Source organism: Bidens hawaiensis, unplaced genomic scaffold, assembly GCF_021521415.1.
Source record: "Bidens hawaiensis isolate Kalapana, Puna unplaced genomic scaffold, B.hawaiensis_p1.1 tig00020425_1, whole genome shotgun sequence".
Lineage (NCBI taxonomy): Eukaryota > Viridiplantae > Streptophyta > Magnoliopsida > Asterales > Asteraceae > Bidens > Bidens hawaiensis.
Genome location: NW_027493114.1, coordinates 389,579 through 403,304, shown reverse-complemented (window position 1 = coordinate 403,304; position 13,726 = coordinate 389,579). Strand labels below are relative to the sequence as shown.

At 35.4% G+C, this 13,726-nt stretch overlaps 1 pseudogene; it reads right to left on the bottom strand.

The window, feature by feature from the left end:
• Positions 1 to 9,812: 9,812 nt before the first annotated feature.
• On the bottom strand, positions 9,813 to 12,081 carry LOC143560685 (3-beta-hydroxylase-like; annotated as a pseudogene).
• Positions 12,082 to 13,726: the final 1,645 nt, after the last annotated feature.

Sequence of the window (13,726 nt, the reverse complement as noted above, 5' to 3'; positions counted from 1 at the left end):
TTATCAATCTTGACAGTGTCAGTTCTAGGGAATCGGGTATGACCTTATACCTCACTAGTATTAATAATGATAATTGATGAACCATCGATCGATGTGTATGTGTTGCAAGAGAGTTTCCTTGAGATCAAGGCAACAAGAAAATGATAAGTGTGACGATGTGATGTGTGTTTGAAAGCATGTGTTTATAGTGTGTAATCTCGTGTACTTTACTTGTTTATATGTATCGAACACGATTACTTTGAGTGATTTTAGGAGTACATGTGCTCGGAGACTAAAGGAACTAATTTGAAGCACTTAGGATGGCAATGAATTGAGTTATAGGTAAAAAGTAAGCAATCAATGATGTTCGGAAGTGATTCGTGCGCATCTAAAGTAAAACGGGAATATCCGGGGCTAGAAAATGAGTTACAGAACCCATAATATATGAATTTTGGGTTTCTCGATGAGAAGAATATTAAAATGGACGGAGCCGTAAGGCAGAGGCCGAAGGCCGTTGCCTACGGCCTTGACATAGGCTACGGTGACTTGGCCGTAGCTACGGCCAGGCCAGGTCTGACAGAAATTGTGTTTTGGCTTGTTTTCTTTCATATTTAAGCCGGGATAAACCCTAAATCGATGATTCTTCATACCCTAGCCACCAAGGACGATTTTGGGTTCATTATCCACAATCATAACACCTTCCAATCATCATAATCATCCATGTTATCATCCTTGCAACAATTAATTAAGCTATTCAATGTCAAGATGCTAGGCTAAACCGTTCATGACCATCTCCGGGAGTAGGGTTATGTTTGTTAGCAAGACTTTTTGGTATTTGAATCTTTACATTGGAACTAGAATTGATGTTGATGAAAGAGGTGATGGAGGAGAGAAAAGAATTCAAGGAAAGCCAAGAAAGATCAAATGATGCCCAAGATAAGCTAATAAGTCAACTATTTGAATATGTGGGTCAAATTAAACGAGATCGGGAGCAGCTAGCTACTGATGTTGTGATGGATGATGAATTGAAAGACGAGGATCTTGAGCTTTCGAAGAAAAAAGTGGTGGAAGAGGTTGTGGATATTAACACCACACCAACTCTATCAGTTATTGAAGAGTCAAAGAGTGTAGCAGTTGCGATTGAAGATGATGATATTGAGGGAGAGAGTTTAGATCTCTTGGGCCATGAATTTGCAAATTTAGACCATGTTGAGTACGTAGAAATATTTGAAGACTCGGTGATTGAAGTAACCAAGGTGAATTCTAATTGTTCTCCCATAATAGTCACATCGATAAATGAAGTTGGGAGGGGGGGGGGGAGGTACACGTTCAAGGAAGAGGAATGCAAGTTTGGAAGACCTTGAACAAAACATGGTAGAATGGCCTTGTATTCGGTTTGCACATATGTTAACCACGGGAAAGAAGGTATGGGAAAGACATGTCATTTATCGAGCATTCACCGGAAATTCGATGGGAAAATGTTTAGTTCGCCCCAATCAACATTTGACGCTTCGAAGATAAGAAAGAGTGTAAGGGCTCGACGTGTTCACTACCAAGCATATGCTGGAAATTATGAAGGTAAATATGCATTCACACCGGCCCGCTTTGGTTTATCGGACATGCTGAACATAAAGAAGGAAGTAGAACTGAGGCGTGTCAACTACCGAGCTTTTATAGAAAACTCAGCATGTAAATGTTCCATGCGACCATCATAACCGCTCAATCAGGTAACGGTCTGACGGAAGACCTTAACAAAAACTTAGCGCTAACTGGGAGGCAACCCAGATTTTATTTTCAATTTGTATTTTATTTTATTTTTTGTAGTTTGTTTAACCGTTTTATTTCAAGCGTACCATTGTAGCAAAAGTCAAGTGGGGATGTCACACATGGAAAAGTCTGAGTTTACAATGTTTCGGTAAAGAATCATCTTGACATGAGTTGCAGCTACCCAAGGTGCGTTCATACTTTGCCACGGTAGATTCAGGTACGTGTATATTTTTTTGTTTCCGAAGTTTATGGGTGTAGTTCGCTATAAACTCTCACGAGACCTCACTTGTCCACCCGGGCTACCAGGGAGTTTAAAGGGCTTGTTGCATATGCTAAATGCAATCGTAATTCCTACGAAATTGGTTATGTCTTTTAACATTTTTACTCATTTAACAAATTTAATTATGAAATTTATTGAACTCGGCTTGGTAATTAAAATTAACAGTTTTGCAACCGGTTTAAAAGACCTATCCTAACAGTTGTGAGAAGCATGCTTTTACACGTGTGAGAGTTTGCAGATTTTGTTTAGCGATTTAAGGAGCCGGGTTCGTTTAGAGAAAGCACGAGTATGCTGGTGGCTTATTTGCTTATCAGGTGATTTCGTTTTCATAATTTTTTTATTAATTTTATTGTTAAAAGTGTAATTGTATAAATTGTTTGGACCATCACATTAAGCTCGGTTTTAAAATTTATAATTAGTCAATTTTAACCCCGTTCTCAATGATATATTTTATTGTTAAATTTTAAACAATGAGGACAATGTCAACATCAAGTGTGGGGATGGGGGTAAATTAAAATTTTTTTCCTTAGAGTGCCTTAATTGTGCGCAAAAGCCAGAATTGTAAATAATTAATTGCTATTATTAATGCCAAGTAAAGGTCTTTGGTTATAGTCAATTTTTAAGCTTCTCGAAAGTCTTCCCATTCAAATGTTTTTCAAAAAGAAAAATACAAATGGACCGCTAAATGGGGATAACGAGTCATGGGGACGTGTACACATGCTTCATATCGGCAGCCTAATTCCTCTGGTACGTGTATGAGATTTGCTTTATATATAATACACATATAATATATACTATATACACATGTCATATGAGTGTCATTATAGAGAGTAAGTAGTATGTCCAAGATATCTAGAACTTGGATGTCTCATGCATTTCGAGATCTTAATACCACCACATGTATGGAGAATTAAGACTTTAGAAAAACCATTTTATATTGGCCTTACATAAAAAAATAAAATAAAATAATACTCCCTACTCTACATTATCCCCTAGGAGTTAAGTTTGTGCCTTTTCCCTTTCAGTTGTTTAACCACGTTACAACCCGTGTTTGCCTTGGCTTGTATTATTTTTAGCCCCGTTGATGAAATTCGGTATGTCAGGAGTTGTATATAACTTGTTTGTCGAGCATAATACAAAATGTACGTATGTCTCATTTTAGTTATTTGTATATATTGATGTTAGTATTTGTCAGAAAAAAAAGAGAGAAAAAAAGGTGAAAAATCAAAGAAAAAACTCAAAAAGAGTTATTGTTTGATTTATTATTGGTTGTAAATAAAATTTAGTGAGTTTGTTTATTTGTTTAGTCATTTGAATAAATTGGGTTTTATCCACCATAAGTCACTAAATAAATCTGCTTCCACACCCTAATCTAAGCCACAACAAAACCCTTAGTCTTATTCATTATGCAACCGGTGGGTAATGGGTTGAGATATGACTTGCTTCCAAGCTTATAACTTGGTGTTCATACTTGGTATAGAGGGCAGAGAGATACTAGCACATTTTTTATTAGTCCGGATATTAAACTGAGGGAAGAGTTATTATATTATGAGGGGTGTGCACATGTGTGCCTTAATCGGAAACAAAGTACACTTTTTTGGGTGGTTCCATAGTTTTAAATGTATTATTAAATTATTTGGTGGGTTATCAATCTTGAAAGTGTCAGTTATTGGGGAATTGGGTATAACCTTATACCTTACTAGTATTAATAATGATAACTGATGAACCATTGATCGAGGTGTATGTGTTTCATGAGAGTTTGCTTGAGGGCAAGCAAATGATAAGTGTGGGGATGTGATGTGTGGGTAAAAGAAAGTGTTTAAGTGTTTAATTTCGTGTATGTTAAGTGTTTTTGTATATCGAACATGATTACTTTGAGTGGTTTTAAGGTTACAGGTACTCGAAGTGTAAAGGAACCAATTTGAAGCACTTAGGATGGCAAGGAATTGAGCTATGGGCAAAAAGTAAGCAATCAGGGGTGTTCGGAAGTGATTCGTGTTCATCTAAAGTAAAACGGGCATATCCGGGGCTAGAAAATGAGTTACGAAACCCATGATATATGAATTTTTGGGTTCTCAACGAGGAGAATATGAAAATGGACTAATAGGAGCCGTAAGGCAGAGGCGGAAGGCCGTTGCCTACGGCCTTGGCGTAGGCTACGGTGACCTGGCCGTAGAGGCTACGGCCAGGTCTAACAGGAATTGTGTTTTGGCTTGTTTTCTTCCATATTTAAGCCGGGATAAACCCTAAATCGATGATTCTTCATACCATAGCCACCATGGACGATTTTGGGGCCATTATCCACAATCATAACACCTTCCAATCATCATAAACATCCATGTTATCATCCTTGCAACAATCTATGAAGCTATTCAAGATCAAGATGCAAGGCTAAATTGTTCTTGACCATTTCCAGGAGTAGGGTTGTGTTTGTAATCAAGGATTTTTGGTATTTGAATCTTAACATTGGAACTAGAGTTGATCAATCATTCGGTTAATTAACCTAATATGTTTGTTTATGAATTTAACTGTTTTTTGTAATTGAATGTTTTCTGATTTTATTAGTTTATTAATTTGTGGTCATCAACTTTTAGGAATAAGTTCTTTGAGTCATTGACCCATTTATCTTTATCCATTAAATCACTTATATTTATCAAACCCCAAAACTGGTAATCAATTAGGTTATTATTCAACTAAGCCAATTGTTTGGATTAAGTTTTGATGATCAGCAAGGTCAAGTATCTATTCTTTTGATTATAGGTGTAATCAAACGAGTTTTCCAAATATATATAATTAATTGGTCTAGTCTAGTTCACAACCTGAAACCTGGAGTTGGTTATCTTTCTATCAATTAACGTACATCCAAACAATACTTAAACCGCTTGACATCGCCTGTCCACCTTAATTAATTGATAATAAAATATGAGTTTTTCTTGCACTTTCCACTGATTTCCTGTGAGACGGCCTTACTTACCCATACTAGTTATTGGTATTTAAACTTCATAAATACATGTTTTTTATTAGAGCATGACATCTACATCAGCAATCTGATCATCTATCACCGTCTAACAATAACCCAATCTTCTTTGTTCCCATAATAAACATTTAAGCCGATCGAATCATCTGGGGATTAAAGTTGATATGGGGATGAAGTTCTTATCTTGTGTTTGTATTTTAAGGACTGTTAACATTCACTAGTTAACGCACCAGCATGATGGCTAGTACGTGAGTGATAAGGCTTTGGAACAAATAGGGCGCAGGTTCGAACCCTCGAGACCCAGTTCTGTCTTTATATATATATATATATATATATATATATATATATATATATATATATATATATATATTAACCTTTCTTTTATTGTTATTAATATTACTTAATAATATCATTTAATAAATATAATTTTGAGAAACCGAACCTTCGAGTCCCCCGAAACCCGGTTTTTGGATCTTTTATGTTTTATACCTTTTTGTCAATGTTAATCACTAATATTTGGTTACAAAATTAACTAAACGTTGTTTTTAACTGAAACAAACATCCGACTTGTTGTTTTCTTGTCGTTGGACATTTTTCTAACTTTTTAATATATGTATATGTATATATACATATATATATAAGATAAATATTTTTTTTAATAAAGGAAAAAGGGTATAATAAATATGATAAATATTTTTACCACTCTTTAAATAACCGAATTATAGTAAATGTTTAAAATAAATCTTTAACCTTTCCGCTTATTTATATATATATATATATATATATATATATATATATATATATTATGCTGTGTTTATTTAAATATCAAGTATAAATATAAATCAATGATAATAATTCTACAATAACAATAACAATAATAATAATAATAATAATAAAACTAATAATAATAATAATAAAGGAATTAATGATTAGATTAATAACTCAAATCTCATCGAAACTCAAATCCATTGTAAGCTTTATGTCATTTATAATTAATTCCTATTATCGTTAATAACTATGAATCTTTGTTGGTGAATCCCGAGGAGCCTGTCAGTTTTATTCTTCTATCATCATCTTCTCATTTATCCACTTGATAATTTGAGAAGTCATTCCCCTTATTTTACCTATTTTTAATCTTTTAGGGACTTATGCATACCTCTAAGTATTTAAATGTTATATAGTATTCTCGTAGCAAACTATGAATCATTGTGTGTGTATCAATTGAATGACTAATTGCTACTTGATTATTTGTTTTGTTTTATCGCATTCGGATAGTTCCATCATAATCGCATTATAATATGATCATACGACCATCGTAGTAGCCAAAGCCCAATTCGCTAGGCAATGGTTAACTGACACCTTTTATTGCTCATGGTTTGATTGTTTATACTCACAATAACAGTTTTGTATTTTCTATATATACATTGTATTAAAAACTGGCGACTTTCTCACTCAACCTCGTGTTGACAAATATAAGTTATTTTGTACGCATTCGCAGGTTATCAGTTGGTTTGAAATCAAGGTGAAGAACACGTAGAGATACCTTTAGGATTTAAAATTTATTTCAAGACTATTTGCTTTTATTTGGGGTTTGTTTTAGAATTTCTTTGAATTTGATATACTTTAGTGATATTTGGTTAATTAAAATAGTTAATTAGATATTGTCACATTTTAATTTGCATGATAGTACCTTGTGAGTTGTGAACCAATAGTTCGCGGCCCGACATTTTTTCCGTAAGTTTGGGTGTGACAATATGTACATATACGCCATATAAGATATACAGCGTGTAACTTACACGCCATATACATATACGTCGTGTATGTTTTTTTGCATAATATAGGTTTCTTATTTCTTGTTTCTAACTATTCATTGTGAGATAGTAAAACGTTTCTTCCTTTCTTCATTCTTTCTTAAATTAATGTCACCGGTCTTTAACGATTACAAAAGCATGGCAGAAGTCTTTGTTACTAGCGCCGACTTATATGTTCCCAATCATTTAAGTCTTACATTTTCTGGCCTTCCTATGGGGTTACTTCAAGTTGTCGATGCTAACGGAGATTGCATTATTTGCTTAGTTGTGAAAAATATTTATCAAAAAACATTATTTCAGCAAAAAGATCGCCTTGGTAGGCTAACAAACATGTGGGTCGACCAAGTTCAATCCATCCAGGTTTATTATATCTATCATTGATACAGTGACGTTTAATTGGTTTCATTAATGATCATTGATATGTGATAAAACCATGAGTTTGGAGGAAGTAGAAACTAATGATATATTTGAAAATGATGGAAAGGAATTCTTTTTATGTCAAAATGCATACTTGGAATATTACTTCGATTAATTAAATTGAATTACCAATGCATATAAAAAGAATGATATGGAAAAGATCAGGATTGAAGGGTTCAAATTTTCACAAAACGAAGTGGATGAGGTTTAGGACTATGATGGTCGGGTATAAATCATGTGTATATAAGTGGTATTTCATGTATTTTAATTGTTTATGTATCGCGTACACGATTACTTTGAGTTATTTTATGATTGCAGGTGTTTGGAGCTTAAACGAACTAATTCAGAGCCATGAAAGTATTGAGAAGACGAAAGCATAGGGAAACATATATGGATGGTTAAGAAGGATTCGGTAAAGGTTTGGATGAGAAACCCGAAGCCGAAGCGAAAACTGACATGACAGGTTAACAGGAAATTATCTTTTAGTAAAACGGGCAAACCTTGGGCTAGAAAATGAGTTACTAGACCCATAATATATTAATTTTGGGTTCCTCAACAAGACGAATCTAATTATGGGGTTTTCTTACGTTGCACTATCCCAAACAATGGCTAAATATCCTTCGCTCTACCCAAAGGATCTAAAAAACGGGAAAAAACCTAGTTGGTGTTATAATCGCTGTTCGACCCCCATTCAACCTATCATTCATTCTACCAGCTTTTGAAGAACCCTAGGACGATTTTGCAATGTCCCAAAGCCCTCGATTCGTCCAATCATTTCATCATTTCATTAGATAAGCGAGATATTCGTGATACTGATGTCAGGCACTTCATTTGATAACCTTATTGGGCAATGAAATAATAAAACCATATGATTCATCAGAAAAGCACTTTAGGCTAGGGTTGTGTGTAAAATGAATTTGATCAGATTCTTTGTACTTTGACGAGTATAAGCTTGATTGAATATCTTGTTTGATCTTGTTTGCTTTATCAATTGATTGCTTAAATTGTTTGTGTTTTAGTTTATCAAAATTGTGCATCAGCTATTCGGTTGTGTTCATCAACATTTAGGACTAGGTTCTTATGCCATTGATCCAAAAACTGTCATTCATTGCATATCAATTGGTTGTCATAATATAAAGCTAGTAATTAGGTGGATCGCGTTCAGTTGTGTCAACAACTCGGATAGGCCGTCGTTTGTCATCACAACCAAACTACTAGGTCTACTAATTACTGCGCAATCAACTTAACTATATCTATGATAAGTATGTAATCGCATTACCTAAACCTGAAATGAATCACTTTTTTCTCATACTTGTTTACACCTCATTAAATTCTTGTTACATTGAAATTATCTTTCTAAATTGCTTAACATCGTCTGTCCGTTTAATACAATAATTAATAAGTTATTTGTTTTACTTGCACTTTCTTTGATTCCCTGAGGAGACGGCCTTACTTACCCATACTACTTATAGTTATTTAAGCTTTTAAAATACTTATTTTTTATAAGAACACGACATCTACATCATACTACTTTGAGAATATGAACCCGTGTAAGACTTTTGAAATCATTACTAGTAATTAAATGCAAAGTTGTACATATTTCATTTCAGAATATGCAGAATATGCTGCGAGTTCGAACACTATTTATTAAAATTACAATTGCTTTTCATACAACGTTTAAAAATTAGTCAAATGGTTTGTTGAAGATTTTCCACCGAAGTTTGAAGGTGTCGGGGAAATGATTTACTATTTTGCTCAATCTTTATATATACGCCCTAAAGCATGGTAACTATCAAGCTGTGTCAAAGGTATCAATGTGGATGTTTATCGTAGCCAAGTTGGGAATGTCGTTTGATAAAAGAGCATGGAGTTAAGTAGGTACACGTACAATACCTAGACATGCTTGAATGGAACTTCAAAACCATAACCAAGCAAAAGTACTATGCATTTGAAGATGAAGCATTCAGGTTATTTGAGAATGTATAAGTGAGTGAACCAGATGAGTGTGTTATGAAAGAAACTGAAGGCAGGGGTGAAACAAGCATGCAAGAGTCATGCATGTACAAAGTGAGATAGAAAATTGTAATTCATGATTTCTTACTAGGATGTGGACCGGCACATATGGATGAAGATGGAGCAGGAATGAAGATCAAGATGATGCTAGCAATCAAAGAAAAATTTTGACGATCAAGGTGAAGAAGTCGAAGGCCTTATCCTGTCAATGGAAGTGACGATGATGTTGAAGCTTGAAGATCATGCAACCACGATAAAGGATTTATGGGTGATCATTGATCCTTTTATAATCATGTTAATTTTAATTTAGTTTCTTTTATGATTAAAGTCATCGCCTGTGGGTCAAACGATTTTATTGGGTTATGTTTGTAAATGATTATTGTTATGTTTGTTTGGGTCGATCGTAGGCCAAAAAACATGTGTGTCATACAAGTCCAACTCATGGTTTATTATATCGATCATTGATATGATGGTGTTTAATTGGTTGTATAACTAATTATTTGAAGTGTTACGATGATCAAAGAGGCATTGATTCAATATCAATATAAAGGGTAGTACAATTATCATGCAACACGATAGTTTGTTTAGTGATTGTTGATTGTGTTTTATTATAAAGTTTTTACATTCATGTTTTTTTTTTTTCAAATTCATTCATCCCCGTTCAATTAGTTATCAATCTAGAAAGGGAAGCAGTTCTACAAGTAGTTCGATGTTTCTTGGGTTAACCAACACCAACATTTTCCTCAACCACGGTTGAGCAAAAAGGAATAATAAAGTCTGCCTTGTTTACTTTAAGATGATCGGATTAGACCTTCATCCATTATCAGATTAGTCAATCTACCTTTAACATCAACAAATTTGTGTACCTAAAATGTTGGAGATAATCTTGTTCATTACAGATACAAAAGTTTAAGGGTCATAGTGTAATTATAAGTAACATTGTTTAGTATATTGTATTTAATATATATGTATAAAGTCTGTCACACACAATTCACATTCAATTACAATTAATTTGTTTTCACCTTTAATAGATCAATTGTTGTGTGCATTCCAGTTTTTAGGCACCAATTTCTTTATTTTCATTCAAACTTCTTTGGGGAGATGCACAAGCTTAAGGAAATGCTAAAACTAGTATAGGAGACTTTCTATGAAATAAGCATTTTCACAAAATATGAAACACCTAATTTATCAAATATATTAGGTAAATATATAAATATGAAGCACGAATTCTCACTTAAGAGCAAGGAGAGACTGACACTAGTATAGGATGCTTTTTATGAACAGTAATACCACTGGTCTCACTCATGTCCATGCGATTTTCCCCCGTCAATGAAAAATCAAACTTGTAGACCTAATTAGCTAAAACAAGCTGGTTAATGGCCATTGCAAATTGAATACCTGGACACCCTCTTCGTCCAGAACCAAATGGTATCAACTCGAAATGGGACCCTTTATAATCGATAGGATTGTTCAAGAACCTCTCTGGTCTAAACTCCTCTGGTGCTTCCCACTTTGAAGGGTCTCTTCCAATTGCCCAAGCATTGATAAAAACTTGTGTGCATGACGGGATGTCATAGCCGAGTAGTTTGATATCTTTTGTTGATTCACGAGGAACAAGCAATGGATTTGGAGTGTGTAGTCGTAAGCTTTCTTTGAGGACGGCCTTAAGGTAGGGCATTTTTTCTGTTTGGTCTTCTGTAATCATTGGTCTTCCTTGCCCTATTTTAAGTGCCTCTTGTTTCACTTCTTTCATTGCCCGTGGGTCTTAATAGCTCACTAATTGCCCACTCTAGGCTTGTGAATGTCGTATCAGTCCCGGAAGCAAATAAGTCCTTCATAAAATCATCAATGAGGATATGGTTAGTAAGTAACGTTTGTACTTCTTATTAAAGTGACATCATATATTACGCAAAACGAAAGAAAGGGATGTTACCAAGATAATAGCCTTAATCATATCTCTCAAGACGAAAGCTTGTAACGTTTTCTCTTTGAATTTCTAATAAGACATCACAAAGATCTTGGCCTTCAACACCCACCCCTTTCGTGTTTATGTGTTCGTCGATAACGCCCTCTAAAAACTCATCAATTTCTTTTACAACTACATCAGTTTTTTTCTCTAATCCGCTTATTTGATCCACCCACTTTAGGGATGGAATATAACTCCCAACGCTAAAAGTTCCCAACAACTCCATAGTCTTTCCTAACAATTTCTTAAAATTCCTCCCATCATACGTTTTCCCCATAGCCACCCTACAAACTACATTATTCGTAAGCGAAATAAGTAACTCACTCAAATTGACAACCGATCCATTCGCTCTTTGTATCTTTTCCATCATAAGAGCCATCTCCTCCTCTCTCACGTGTCTATATGACTGAACCCTTTTGTTGCTTAAAAGATGGAGTACTGCAATGCTCTTTACTTGCCTCCAATACTCTCCATATTGTGCAAAAGCTATGTCTTTGGAGTCATAAGAAATTCTACTTGGAATGCTTAGTTTTGGTCTGTTTGCAAATATTAAATCATTTGTTTTCAGGATCTCTCGAGCTGCATCAGCAGAGGAGGCTACAAGTACCGGTACGGCACCAATGCGAATCAACATGAGTGGACCATAGGTCTGAGCCAAGGCACGAAGGCCACGGTGCGGGCTTGAGCCTAGTTGGTGAAGATTTTCAATTAATGGTAGCCTAGGTGGAGATGGTGGTAGATTTTTGTGGGAGTTTGAAGAAGAAAGATATGCTTTTAAAAGAAGTAAGGCAAGAATCAAGGGAATAGAACAGAAGACAAAAACTTTCATCGTGAAAGACATAATTCATATACACTTGCTAAATCTAGAGAGAACCTGCTTAGAGGCCTTTGCTGCTATGCTGCATATGCGTATTAATGGGTACATTTTATACATATACACTTAACATGTTTAACATATTAAAAATGCGTTACTCTTCATATTTAAATTGATACTTTTTAATGAAATTTTTATTGTGAAAGGTTAGATAACGTACGTGATAATCTGTACTTGAAAAGTTGTTGTTCGGACTCCGAACATGTCAGCCTATGTTTGTTAAGGAAGCTGTCTCTGTTTTTGACAAAGGGCTTCGAGCGGCGATTGAGGATATTGTGGTATGTGGGGGTCCGTTTTTTGGATATTTTCAATGGAGACTGGCCTCTCTCCCTATCCATTTCGGTGGTTTAGGGTTATATTCAGCTGAGAATGTTTCCACCTATGCTTTCGTTGCCTCGAGAGCACAATCTTAGAAGTTACAAGACCACATTTTGCATGATTGTGGTGTTGATGGGTTAGATTCCGATTTTGGGTGTTGCAATGGATTATTTGCATAACTCTATTCCCGATTTTGATCTTGGCGGGTTCGCTAATATGGACATCGCCCCCCTAAAGCCTAAAATGCTTTGGCGAGTGCCCTTTATAGTAAAACCGTCCAAAGTTTGGGAGAAAAGTTTGGCATGTCCTCTCGTCAAAAAGCGGTATTAGAATGTCTTCAGGCTCCTCATGCTCAAAACTTTTTGACTGTCACCCCTATTGAAGGGTTAGGCCAGCACATGTCAGTAGTGGAGTACCGAGCCATTCTTAAATATCGATTAATGATCCCCCTGTTCCCAGTTGATGAGCCCTGCCCTGTTTGTCATAAGGCGTGTTTAGACAATTTTGGTGAACATGCGGTTCATTGCAAAGAACTCTCGGGATTTAAATATAGACATGATTTGGTCAGGGATGTCATTTTTGATGTGTTAAAACGAGCGGGAATCTCGGCAAGAAAAGAGGCTCCTGTGAATTTCTTGTCAGATTCGCGTGAAGGAAGGTCTACTCTCCGACCAGCAAACATTCTTGTATTTGGATGGGCTGGGGGGAAGCATTCTTGTGTAGACCTTACTGGGGTGTCCCCTCTTGTCGGGCTTAGGGACACCGGGTTTGTTGCTAGGCAGGCCGTGTTAAAGGCAGAAGCAGGAAAAATTGCTAAACACGAGAAAGCCTTAATTCCTTTTGCTTTTGATACATTTGGGTCTCTTGCTCCCGATGCTGTATGTTTCTAAAAAGAGTTCAGCGGGTCGTGCACAGTAACTTAACGACACCAAAGAACGATAATTTTATTTTCAGTAGGATCGGTTTTGCCATTCAAAAGGGGGGCGGCGCAACTTGTTGCCCGCTTACCTGCCTCTTTATTGTAACTGGATCCTTTTATTTGAAATTAACTAAATAAGTCGTACTCAAAAAAAAAAGTACGTGAAAATGATACGAAAAGATTTGTTTCATAAAGTGAGTTATTTTAGTTGGTCATAGATTGGCTGAATCTAAATAACTTGTGAGATGAATTTACTCAACATCATAAGAACACACTAATTTAGACTTGTGAAGGATTTGGGTGATCGCTGGTTTATAATGGTACACCAATTACACGATTATCATATACAAGTAACACGTAATACGGCTGCATGCGCGCAATATGGGCTTTATTGGTGACACTAGT